Source organism: Octodon degus, unplaced genomic scaffold (assembly GCF_000260255.1).
Source record: "Octodon degus isolate 3935 unplaced genomic scaffold, OctDeg1.0 scaffold00029, whole genome shotgun sequence".
NCBI lineage: Eukaryota > Metazoa > Chordata > Mammalia > Rodentia > Octodontidae > Octodon > Octodon degus.
In genome coordinates, this window is record NW_004524605.1 from 9,429,462 (window position 1) to 9,442,607 (window position 13,146).

Here is a 13,146-nt window from a genome sequence, read left to right on the forward strand (position 1 = left end):
TCCATATCCCCAAAATGTCATATTCAAGACACTGGAAGCACTTTTCCCAGTTGGATAAATTTCTTGCAAATGCTGTTAGTTAACCAAAAACTTATCTGGCAATGTCAAACTGGGCTGAGATGCCTGCTACAAGATGTTTTCATGATAAAAGGAATAATAGTCACTGGGAGGATAAAGCATTCAAAGAAGTAAAGAAATCAGAATGAAAAAAAAATGGCATCACTTTTCATTTACAAGGGAGCCCTTGTTTCAATGTACACATCTAAACAGTAGTCATGAAAAGCAGTTGAAATTAGTTATTACAAAAAGAACTCTGAAGTCAGATGTTTATGGACTTTGAGATGGAAGTTTAAGAAGTTATCTAAGCAATACCAGGAGGGAAAAATGACTTTGAAGGGGAAAAGCCTTTAATTACATAGACATTTTATATGAATAAACCATTATCCTTTTCTCTATTTTGCTTTGAAAACTAATCAGAAATAATATCATTTTGATTTTTCTTTCAAAAAACTGTGTTGTCATCTAAAAGGCGTATGTTCACACACAAATTCATTTAGGGGGTAATTTTTAAAAGCTGTTAATTTGATTGAGTAATCAACCTAATGAATTGGTTAGAATCCATTCAGTAATGACATAGATACTAATTTCTCAAACACTGGAAAACAAGTTTGAAAAGCCAACACCGTGCCGATATATGCATCTTTGGATTTGGGTGGTCTCTTTGAGGAGTTCCCCCTGCTCCTGTTCCTGTTCAATCCTGTGGTCCTGTGTGTACTGCCCGTCTTCATGTGCTGTCCTGCCCATGCCCCAGCCCAGACAATTAGACTGCATTTAGCCTTGGCCAAAGTGATTGACGGCACAACATGATCTGACCCAATTTGAGCCAATTAAATTTTTTCCTAGAGTTTTAGATCTGGATTTTGAATGAAAAACACACTTACTTTTGAAGCTAAGAAAACACTACCCATGGGTGTCACCTGGATTGTATAGAGAAACCCCTTGCATAGCAAGAGAGAACAAAGTCAAAATACATGATGAGGGGAAACAGCTCTGGTCCCAGTCATTGGACAGGCCAGACTTAATCAAATTTTCTGGTTGCATACCTGATCTACTCTGAATCTAACAAGCAAAGGGGATTCTAATTCATGAACCAGTAACCAGCTAGGAATAGTATAGCTGATTAAGGAAAAGAAAGTCAGGATTTGAGCACTAACCAGGTATCTCTACCTAGCAACTGGTTTCAAGCAGATTTATCCAAATTCAAATTTCTTCCTTCAAAATTCATTTGCATATATTGAAGTGCTGATGTCACATTCTGACTTCTCTCAACTTTCATTTTCTCCAGTGCCTCAGGGGTGGGGAGAGAAGGTTTTCCTGCTACCTGTCCCCCTGGGGTACTGTGAGTGTGAACTCATAAATAATTGAAAACTCTGAAAAAAGACCTGATGTTAAGGAAGACTAAATAAATCCTCAAAGGGACTGTTTTTTGTCCGTAAGATCTTATTTTCTTCCTATTCCTTTGGAATATAATGTATTAGCAGAAAGTCTCCCAACAACTCTCTCTCTCTCTCTCTCTCTCTCTCTCTCTCTCTCTCTCTCTCTCTTTATCCCCTGCCCCAACCCACTGGTCTCCTTTTAAATTATTTCAGGAATAGAAAAGGAGCTGTTATGGTTCACATTTATTTCTTTCTGTAGCAATAATTGGACACTAGCAACTGGGTACCCACTTTGCACTGGCTGTGTTGCTTTTGATCAAAGGAAATATACTAACTCCATTAATTCTGTGAAGACATGAAAGAGATAAACTAGAATACAATTTATAAAGAGAAAAATGATAGAGGCCAATTGCATTAGCATGGGAGCCAACAAGGCCAGGCTGTCATTTAGTGCTTTCTGAAGTTCCTGACAAATCTACACCCTATATTGGTTTATACACTAAATTTCACTTACTATATTACTCCACTTGATTCTCTTGCTTAGAGTTATAATTGCGCTGAAAAAAGAATCATCACCTTGCCACAGAATTCTGCAGCCAGGCAGCCACCCCACACTGTGGGCTGCCTTATTCCTTAGAGATATCATAGACAGTGGATAGATACTACTAGCCCCACTTCCTAAACGAAAACTTAGGAAAACTGAGAGACTTTCTCAAAATCACTTAAGCAGCAGTCTGTGTGGTAGGAACTGGAATATGAGCATTCTGACTCACAATCTCTGCCCTCTCTCAGGAGAAAGTAGCAGAGGGTTGCTCAACCATTGTGGAGAAAAAAGTAAAAACATGCATCTGTTAAGTTGAGAAAGTAATGGGCCAAGAGTTGGCGTTGCAAAGAGACAAACAAAGAGTGGAAAGCAAAAACCTGATGTGGTTTTCAGAGTCAAGCTAAAAGATAATTTGGTTAGAGAGATACTTTCATTGCCATCACTAGAAACCGATGAAGGTAGACGTTCTGCTCACTGGGATGTCTTAGCAAGAGCTCTCCACATGATTGAAATGAATGTCCTTGAGGAGTTATCCAAGACGTTTTCGCATTCCTCTGAGGGACGTGCAAATACACTATTGCCAATCCCTTAGTAAATACTCTGTCCCTTGTACCATGGAGAAAAATGCATAAAGAGAATTAACCAGAAAAAAAATCAGCCAGTCTGACTGTTGGGTCACCATGATGCCTCAGTTGGGTGGTTCAGATTAATTTCTTCAAGCCAGGCTTGTGTCTGATGAGAGCATCACACATACCTCTCTTCAAATGCCCACAGCAGAGGCATGGTTAACTAAGTTTGTGCTTGTGATACTCTGAGAGATTAACTTTCCCAGTGTCATAAAACTGCCAGCTGGGCAAGCCAGGGTTAGATTTTAGAGTCATCTGGATTTCCCTTTATTCTAGCCTGGAACAATGATAAATGCTGGATTTTCACTAAGAACGTAGAAATGTTACCTGTAGACTAGTTTCTGGAACAATTTTTGGAGATACGAATTCTCAATGAAAATTATTTATCGTCTTCTCAGGTCTCCCATACCTAGAAATGTTGCTGCAGGGCCTGTTTGAAAACTGTTTTCCGTACTCGTGGCCTCATTCTAACCTAAAATAACCTTTTAAGGGCATAGAGTTGGCACTAATATGCCCATTTCACAGAGAGTAACTATGCTCAGAAGGATTTTATGGGATGCCCAAGGCTAATCAAGGACTCTTAGCTATAGCCCCAGAAATAGTCCTACTCCACTATCTCACCTGGCTAGCACACATTCAGCATGCAATACCTTAATAAATTAATAACAAATAACTCAATTCAAGGACTACATCTCAGGACAGTGTGCTTTCAAATTGTCCCCATAGACTTTCATTGTTCTCCTCGTCACAGAAAATCAAGTCTTACTAAATGATCAGATCTGCAGAAATTCTTCTCCACACTGCCGAGACAAGAGGGAGCAGCTCCATTTCCTTTGCCCTTCGCCCTCCCCGCCTCCCTCTCTGCACGCCCCCCCCCCCAGCAGTCCTCTCACCTGAAGCTGTGACTATTTGCTCTTGGCTCATCTGTCCTGCGGCTCACTCCTTTGCCCCTGGCTGGCATTTTGCTGAATCTCTCACTTCACACTCTCCCTGGCTCTCTCTCACTGGCATCTTTGTCCAAGCCTCACCCAGTTCAGCCCAGCAAAACCAAAGATGGCTAGATGTGTACTTGGATTTGAGCTGGCCAGATTCATTCCTCTAACCCCACAGAAATAGCTTCTGGCTGCTCTAATCTTATATTGAAGGTTCAGGGAGAGAGATTGCTGGTGAAAGAGATTCCGGAGTATCACGTTCTACCTATTGAATTAATTGTGTGAAATTTTAAGAATCCCAGACCTTCACGACTAAGACAGCTTGAGAACTTGGCATGTCAGTGCTGTGCACCAGGCCCTTGGCTTGTGTTCTTCCAGGCACATGGACACTCTCCTGCCTCCACATTTTGGGGTCCACTTTTTTAATTAATGTCTCGGCACACTTATTTTAAGAGAATAAAAAATAATAGAAAAATACTTTTGATAAACATAATGATCACATTCATCAAAGGAAATTCATACTTGTTCATTATATCTTGATTCTTTTTTTTCCCCATTCCCTTCCATTCCTTTCAACTCTTCTTCCCCTCATTATTTACAGGGGGAGCATTTAGCCTGCTCTGACTCATATCAGTGTGTCCCAAGACTTAGTACAAAAACTAGACATATATTCCCAGCCACTGGTTCTTGATTTAACCTCCAATGTATCCCCCCTTTCCCAGAAACCTAAAAACAAGTCTCGCTTCCCATCTTATGCCCTTAAAGTTAAACATTTGTATGGTTTTCAGTGGTGTTAATTCAGCATGGATTCCTCAGAGCCCAGTGTCATGTCATGGATCAATTAAGGTCATGTGTGTGTGTGTGTGAGAGAGAGAGAGAGAGAGAGAGACAGACAGACAGACAGACAGACAGACAGACAGACAGACAGAGAGAACATGCCATGCTAGTTGCCAAACACCACCACTATTGCCCTTATTTCCACAGTTTGAATTCTTCCTTTGCATTCTAGCAATGTCCAGCTTGTCACTATATCTCACAAAGAGTGTAGTCACTAATCATCTAAAAATCACCAATTCCTTCATCTTCAATATGAGAAGAGATTAGACTCATATTTCATAAACAAAGTGTTAACCATTTTATATCACTGTGCTATTTACTCCTCGCAAAACCTTTGCCAGAAGGAGATGGTGATTTTCTTCACACATAAATAAAGAAACTAAGGATAAAAGAGAAATAAGAAGCTTGAGTCAGACTGAAAATTATGAAAGGTACAAACTTGGGATCCAATCTTAGCATCCCTAGAACCTGACCATCAAACCACAAAGCAGAAGGATTTCAGGTAATACCCAATGTTGTGAATGGATCTAGAATATCCCCCCAAATTCTTGTGGGTTCAGAGGTGGGACTTTTAAAATGTCACTGGATCACAAGGATGCTATATTCATCCACTAGACTCACCCACTGTGGGGACTCATCAGAAAATGAGGCTCTTTGGGGTATCACCTGAGAGTATGTATGTTTCCCTCCTTGGCTCCTCCTTTCTCTCACTGTATGTTGTAGCACCTGTCCTCTGCCAGGCTCTTCTATCAAATAATTCTATGTTGGATTCTTCTAACCCTAGAAGAGCTAAGGCTTCTGCAATTGCAAACCTCTCCTCATTTGTGGGTGCACCTTGCACTGCTTTCAAAGAAGAACAACAACACGTGGGTCTGCGGGAAGACAATGTGGTGACCCTTCACAGCTGGATATTGTGTCCTAGGGATGAGGAAACTGACTCAGGCAGGTTTTGATAACAGAAGTGGGGGTCATAGCTGCGAATATACCTGATCGTGTATTTCAGAAACCTTTGGAACAGACTCATGTTATTGGTTTGGAGATGCCAACTGTAGAAGCCCAAGAATTATATAGGCCAAGTTTGGTAGGAGATTCTAAGAACTCAGAAACAACAATGCCAACAGAAATGCAGACAGTAAAGATCAGGCCCTAGAGATTTCATTTGGGAGCAAACACTTCACTGACATTGAGCTAGTGGCCATGTTTGTTATACTCTGGCAGAAAACTTGTCTACATTTTACCATGTCCAAAGACTTTCTGGGAGACTGGTATTAAGGGCAGCAAACTAATCTGTCACAGGAAATTTACAGGCAGCCCAGTGTTCAGACTGTAACATAGATACTTCTGGCAGCTTTTAGCTAGATCTACAGGGAGGACTGGAAGCAAATGGTAGAGCTCAATGATTTGAAAAGTTTGGCAATTCCTAAGAAAAGAAGCACCTACAAAACTGATCTAGAGGAAGATATGAAGGTTGGAAAGATTTACAAAGAAGACAAGAGCTTTGCATCAGAACAATAGAATGCCTTAAGGATATCTCAGAAATCAACAAGACCCCATGATTCACCGGTTCAAGGATTTAATAGGGTAAATGCAAACTACTTTGAAAGATTTTTCTTTGAAAATAAAACACTAAGAGATTGCTCAAGAACTATCTAGGAAGTTTGTCCCCTGGGATTTGTTTTGCAAAACTCAGTCACCTAGGCACCAAGAAGTTTCTTGGGCCATGATTCAAGGGAACCTTGCTACTGTGCAAACTGAAAACAGAACTTAGTATCATGCACATGGTGCTATTTAATGGAAAGGCAGAGTGCAAGACTGTGAGGTTAGGGAGTTATAGTAGAAGGGCTGAGGGAGGCCAGGCCATGTGCCCCTGGGAAGATATGGGCAATGTAAGGGAAGCTGGGAGTACAGAGAGAATCCTAGGGAGTTACAGAAGCTGAGAACATGGAACCTCCACTGAGTAAAGCCAAAGAAGTGAGTGAAGCCACTCCAAGAGAAAGGCCATAAGGATCGCAACTAACAATCCTATAGAAAGGCAGGATTGCCTAAACCTCACATCCCACAATTTGCCCCAAGTGCTGTATACATAGCTACAGAATTTAATGTTTGGCCTGCTGACTTCTAGTCTTGCTTTGGTCCCATTTCTTTCCATAACCTATTTCCCCTTTTGAAATGAGAATATTCACCCTCTACCATTTTTATGTCAGTAATATTTAACATTTTTAATTTTTACATGCTCATGGCTAGGAGTTTGCCTTGAGTCTAAGAGAACACTTTAGACTTGGACTTCTCAACAATGCTGGAACTGCTAAATCTTGGGCCACTCTTAGAGATGGAATAAATGTATTTGCATGAAGACATGGACTTCATTCACTTGGGTATTATAGACAGAACGTTATGGTTGATATATAGAATGTCCTTCAAAAGTCTCATGCATTCAGAGGTGAGGCTTTTAGAAGATAATTGGGTCATGAAGACACTGCGTTCATTAGTAGACTGATCCACAGAAGAGCCTTTAACTGAATGTGTTGTTACGAGGTGGGGACTCATCAGAAAAGGCAGATTACTTAAAGTATGCATCTGCCTTCTTGGCTCCACCCTCTCTTCCTGCTTCTTGGCCAATATGATAGGGCAACTGTCCCTTACCAGACTCTTTCACTGTGCTGTTTGCCCTTACAGTTTACTGTGCAAGAACCAAGACCTCTGAAATTGTGAACCAAAATAAATTACTCTTTAGTTAAATTGTGAGTGTTATGTATTATATTCCAGTGATTGCAAAATTGACTAAGATAGCCATTGTCAGAGGCAACGTTCTATTCTGTTCCATTCATTCATTAGGAGTTTTCAACTTGGTATTCATGTGGTAAAATCTCACCAACCTTGCAACAACTGATTGGAGGAAGTTGTCTAGGAAATGGAAAACAGGTCCATAATTGGCAGGCACCTCTCTCTACTCCAATGTGAAACTTTAGAGGCACAGAGGATAAAAAATAATACTTCGAGATTATTCCAGTCACTGAAAGGCCCAAAGAAGCTGCTTCTCTGTATGAGAAAGCCTCAGAGAAATAGCAACAAGCTGAGACCTCTGTGGCCATTTGTTTGTGACTCAAAGATGTGAGAAGAAAGATGTAGAGATAAAGCACTTGCAACATTAATATAGGTGTCTTGGTCAGGGGACAGAGAAAGAGTGGGATGGTTTATTGTGTGATACATGCTGACCTAGTTTAGGCAATCATACTGGAACAGAGGGGACACCAGAGTGAAAGCAAACATTTCTGAGAATAATTTATTGTTGATTATGCTGACTATTGTCCTTCTCTAACCCTTAACCACACACGTCACATGTCCTGGACAGTTGCCCAGAAAGTCCCTTCTTGTTTCACACTCACCTGAAACAGTCTTGGCCAGATTCTCCCCACATTCGTCATTGTCATCTTCAATGGCTGAAACTCAGCCAGGATGGAGAGTTGTGAGGAAGCTTCACATTTGTATTTGCCCTGGATGTTTTGTGGAAGGAATTAGAAGTAGGGCCCAGAAAAGGTAAGGAGAGCTGGCTTTACTCTGCTCAGTGATAGCTCTTCTCCAAGACTGCTGAGGAAGTTAATCCTCAAGAAGAAGGGTACCATGAAATCTCAAAAGTGAGAGCTGAAACCAGAATAGCATAAGAGCTATAAGTGGAGAACATGAAGTCATGCATTCAAATCCTAACAGTAGGATAATATTGGGCACTTAGCTAAGTTATCTGAGGGTCTGCCTTCTCATCTCATGGAAAGGGGTAATTGCACCCACCAAAGAGTGTTGACTGAGTAAGCAAAAGAACATAAAACAGTTAGAGCGATGCCTATAGATCTCATGTGTGATACAAGTTAATTATTATAACAAAGGAGTGAGGCAGTTTTTATTTATTTTTGAATTGGATGAAAAAAAGAAAATGTTTCCCAAATTTCATAATTTTACTTTTCCTCAACATGTTGCCATGCAAAAACGAACAAAAAAAAAGTTCATAGTACTTACTTTGTCCAAATCATTTCTTCGCGAATAAGGAACTGAATCCAAAAGAAGGGGCCAGAGGCCAAGCACGGTGGTGCATGCCTATAATCCCAGAGCTGGGGAGGCTGAATACAGGAGATATCTATGAGTCTGAGCTGCATAGTGAGACCCTGCATCAAACACATCAAAAGAAGGGGGCCAGTTTATCCAGCATCACAGACCAAGATTGTGGTGCAGGCTTCGACTCCTGCTGCTTCCCAACATGTGTTTCCAAAGCACTAGATTCTTGGAAAGAATTAAGCAGCATTTGGCCCTGCCTGCTTTCTGACTTCACTTCTGATCTGGCCACCAAGCTCTTCTTTTCCTTCAGCGTCTAAAGCCCTTTTCCAGGGCTCCACACATATTCCCTCCTATAGCTGTCTGTACGCTGCTCATTCTCATCCTCAAGATAGAGCTAAGTGCCCCCCTTAGAGGCTTCTCCGAGCACTCTGTGTGCACATGCCTTTGTTATTTTCTTGCCGGTCATCATAATCTGTAATGCCTCGGGGTTTTTTTTTAATCTTTGTGTTGGTTTTCTGACAAGTATATGAACCTCATCTCTCATTTACCACTCCATTCTCTGCACCCAGAGTTCTGTGCCCCACAGCTGCGCTCAGTAAGTATCTATAAAATAATGAAGCAGATGCAATGCTGCATAGCTTCTGGGAGCAGAAAAAAAGTGAATCTGTAATTTTATTTACTCTTAAAAAGTAAATTGCAGCAGTCCCCAACACTGATGACTCAACTTTTGATGCAGGCTGTGCTTTATAAAACCAAACAGAAAGAATTAAGGAATATTAGCGATTGGGTAGGGCCCTCAGAGATCATTTAATTTCTCATTTTGTAAATGAGAAAACTGGAATCCAGAGAGGCCACAGGATTTTACCCAAGACCAAATCCATTTCTTCACAACACAATATTTCTTAGTGTTTAATTTCTTTAATTAAACAAGCAATTGTCCATTGAAAAAATGAATATTACACAGAGCTGTGTCTCATAAAGATTGGTGCTCTTCCATTCCCACTTTCTTCTCCAAGAAGAATTACTGCTTCTACTTTGGAGCGAATCCTTTCCGGGCTCTTTTGTGTGTGCTTATAAATACACATGTGCATTTACCATAGCTTCACCATAACACTTGACTACCTTAAAAATTAGAGTTAGAAACAGAAAATCTTCTTTAGATTGCATCTTTTAGAAATATCATTAGTCTCGGTGATTTCAGGAAACAAAATGACAGGCCACAGAAATAAGCTAGACAATGGGCCACATGGTCAGTTGAGAAGCTTCTGTGGGATGGGCCAGCAGAGTGGATGAATGAACTTTGACCTCTTCATTTACTAACGATCAACTGATTTAAGAAGTATATGAAATGCTAACCAGTCCAGATAAAAAAGTGCATTTGGGGGAAATGATGAGACAGCTGAATACCTTCTCTTACCTATCATTGTTGTAGTTCAAAACTTGAAAAGGAAAGTGGTGGTAAAGAGCCATAAAAGGCAGAGGAAAAAAGAGGCCAACAATTAATAGTCAGGGTGCTGAAGTCAGATAGGCAAGGCTCAAGTTGGGAAAATTACCAAGCCTCAGTTTTCCCATCTACAACATAGAAAGAACAGTGTACTGATGCCATTGTACCCAGTACAGAGGCAGCACTAACCCATATGAGCTATTTTTAAAACAAACAAATGGTATTGACTGTACTGCATGCCTTCTCTATTTTATTTTATTAATTATATGGAATAAATCTAAACCTAGTCATGTGTCATAATGAGCAAGAGCTTTTTAAAAGAATTGCCTATTATACCGGTATCAAGAGTGGTATGGAAGACCTTGAAATCTTGTTCTTCATAGGAAGATTAGAGAAACCCTATGCATGACCCCTTTCTCTCAATTGCTCTGTCAGTGAAGCATAATACCTAACCTACCCCTAAAGTCAAGATACATATGGTATGCCATGGTTTGTTGAGAACAGCACAACACAGGATTTACAAATATCGGCTGTGTGAGCAAAAGAACAAAACCATGAGGAGTGGAAAGAGTAGTCCAGGGTCTTCCGGCCTCCCTCTAGCTGCCATCTTGGGTCCCCGCGTGTGTGCGCCTAATCTCAGCTGGTCCGCCCGAGACCCCCTGAGCGCCAGCCCTAGTCCCCCGTGCTGCCCCATATCCGCTCCGACAAGATGAAAGAAACTATCATGAACCAGGAAAAACTCACCAAACTGCAGGCACAAGTGCGCATTGGTGGGAAAGGAACTGCTCGCAGAAAGAAGAAGGTGGTTCATAGAATGGCCACAGCAGATGATAAAAAACTTCAGTTCTCATTAAAGAAGTTAGGGGTAAACAATATCTCTGGTATTGAAGAGGTGAATATGTTTACAAACCAGGGAACAGTTATCCACTTCAACAACCCAAAAGTTCAGGCATCTCTGGCAGCAAACACTTTCACCATTACAGGCCATGCTGAGACGAAACAACTGACAGAAATGCTACCCAGCATCTTGAACCAGCTTGGTGCAGACAGTCTGACTAGTTTAAGGAGACTGGCTGAAGCTCTGCCCAAACAATCTGTGGATGGAAAAGCACCGCTTGCTACTGGAGAAGAGGATGATGATGAGGTTCCAGATCTTGTGGAGAATTTTGATGAGGCTTCTAAAAATGAGGCAAACTGAACTAAGTCAGCTTCTGAAAAAGATCAAACTTGGAAGAAATTACTGGGAGCTGCTATTTTATATTATGACTGCTTTTTAAAATTGTTTTGTTTATGGATCTGATAAAATCTAGATCTCTAATATTTTTTAAGCCCAAGCCCCTTGGACACTGCAGCTCTTTTCAGTTTTTGCTTACATACAATTCATTCTTTGCAGCCAATTAAGCTGGAGAAGCCTGGGAATAAAGTTTGAAACACAAAAAAAAAAGACTTTAACTAGTAAAAAAAAAAAAAAAAAAAAAAAAAGAGTAGTCCAGGGTTTACCACTAACCTATCAAATGATTCCATATGCCATTCTCTTACCATCTAAGTTCTCTTATCTATCCTCTATGAATATCATCAATTCTAAGACACATTCACTTTTAGCCTCTCTGATAGGGATGGTGTGTAAGCCCACCAACCCACATTTAACTTGTTCACTAGGCACAATGAGCTGAAGACACACAGTAGTTTTAGAAACCCAGTATTCTTCTGATTGAAATAAGAAACATGAAATTTTAGGCAACATAAAACAGTTTACATGTAATATTAATTATCTATATAATAGCATAGTCATAAAATTTAATTTCAACATTTTGCATAGAAGAGGAATCCAAAAGTATTTTGATATAACTATGCCTCATCCTGTCTTCTATCCCGAGCCTATGACCTGCCAGATCTTTGCAGTACACTAGAGCTGTATAACATGGCCCAAGAACAATGCTACTGTCTTAAAGATTTTTTTATATGTTCTTAAAGATTATCACAAACTTTTTAAGTATCCCCAAAATGTAGAATATAGACAAATATTCTGAAATGTAACTAATGCATCATCTTCCAATGCCAATAACTTGTGATTTTCAACAGTTATTGAATTTGTGTCTTTTAAACATTCAAACATAGTTCTCAATGTTTCTCCAACTATATATTCCTTCAGCAATGGGCAAAAATGACAGAGAACCGAAAGAGAGATTTAATTATTCTGAGAAAAAAAATCACTGCACTATTCACTATGGAAAGGTTAATGGGGTCATACACTCATTCATATCTGAAATTCAGACTTAAACAAGAAAGATAGAAAAGAAATGAGCTGTATGAAATGTTAAAAATTTAGTGGTTACATTTTTACAATAGCATTTTTAATTTTATTTTGTTTTTGTTTTTGTTTTTTCAGAACCGGGGATTGAACTCACGCCCTTGCACTTGCCAGGAAAGTGCTTATTCCACTGAGCCATCTCCCCAGTCCCTAGCATTTTTAATTTTAGAAAAGAGAAAATCTTTTTAATTTCTAGATTTATTATTTTTTAAAAAGTATAGACTATAACCTACCTACCAAAACTTAATTTCTCTTCTCCATAAACATATACATTTTCCATCATCCCTTGTATTTGGCTTAAATTTAGCCAAGCGACTGAGCTTAACCAATGAAAGCAGAACTGTGTGTCACTCTTAGGCCTGCCCTAATGAAAACTAAATGTACCTGTCATGTGCAATTTAAAGAATTGGGTTATTTAGGCTCACGGTTTCAGAGAGTTCCATCCATGGTTGCCAGGCTCAAGGCAGGAGGAGTGTGGTAAAAATTTAACAGAGGAAAGTTTCTCAATTCATGGCAGCCAGGAAGGGGGAAATAAAGAATCTGCATACAAGCCCTCCCTCCCAGTCATGCCCCAGTTACCACCCTCCTCTGACTAGTTATCACCTTCTAACAGCACATTCAGCTATGAACTCATGACAAAATTAATCCACCAGTAAGCACAGAACCGCCATGACCCAGTCATCTTCCAAAAGTACCACCTCTAAGCACAAGAAACTTGGAGCATGACATTTTAGATCTAAACTGCAGCATATTCCATGCTACTCCCCTGTCCCCTTGAGATAGAGTCTCTCTTCATTGCCCATGGTGTCTTAAACTGCTGCTCTCAAGTGGCCCTCCTGCCGCAGCCTCCTAAGCAGCTGGAGCTGATCTGTGCTGCCAGGCCCTGCCAAGGTCCTTGTCTTACACACTAATGACTGTGCCACCACTTGGAGGAGCTACTTCATGGGATCCACACCCAACATAATTCCG

At 40.3% G+C, this 13,146-nt stretch overlaps 1 pseudogene across 1 annotated transcript; it reads left to right on the plus strand.

Annotated features, from left to right (window-relative positions):
- The first annotated feature begins 10,453 nt into the window (after positions 1-10,453).
- Positions 10,454-11,306, plus strand: LOC101569961 (annotated as a pseudogene). The gene has a single exon (XR_001117056.2). The product of XR_001117056.2 is annotated as a transcription factor BTF3 pseudogene (transcript).
- Positions 11,307-13,146: the final 1,840 nt, after the last annotated feature.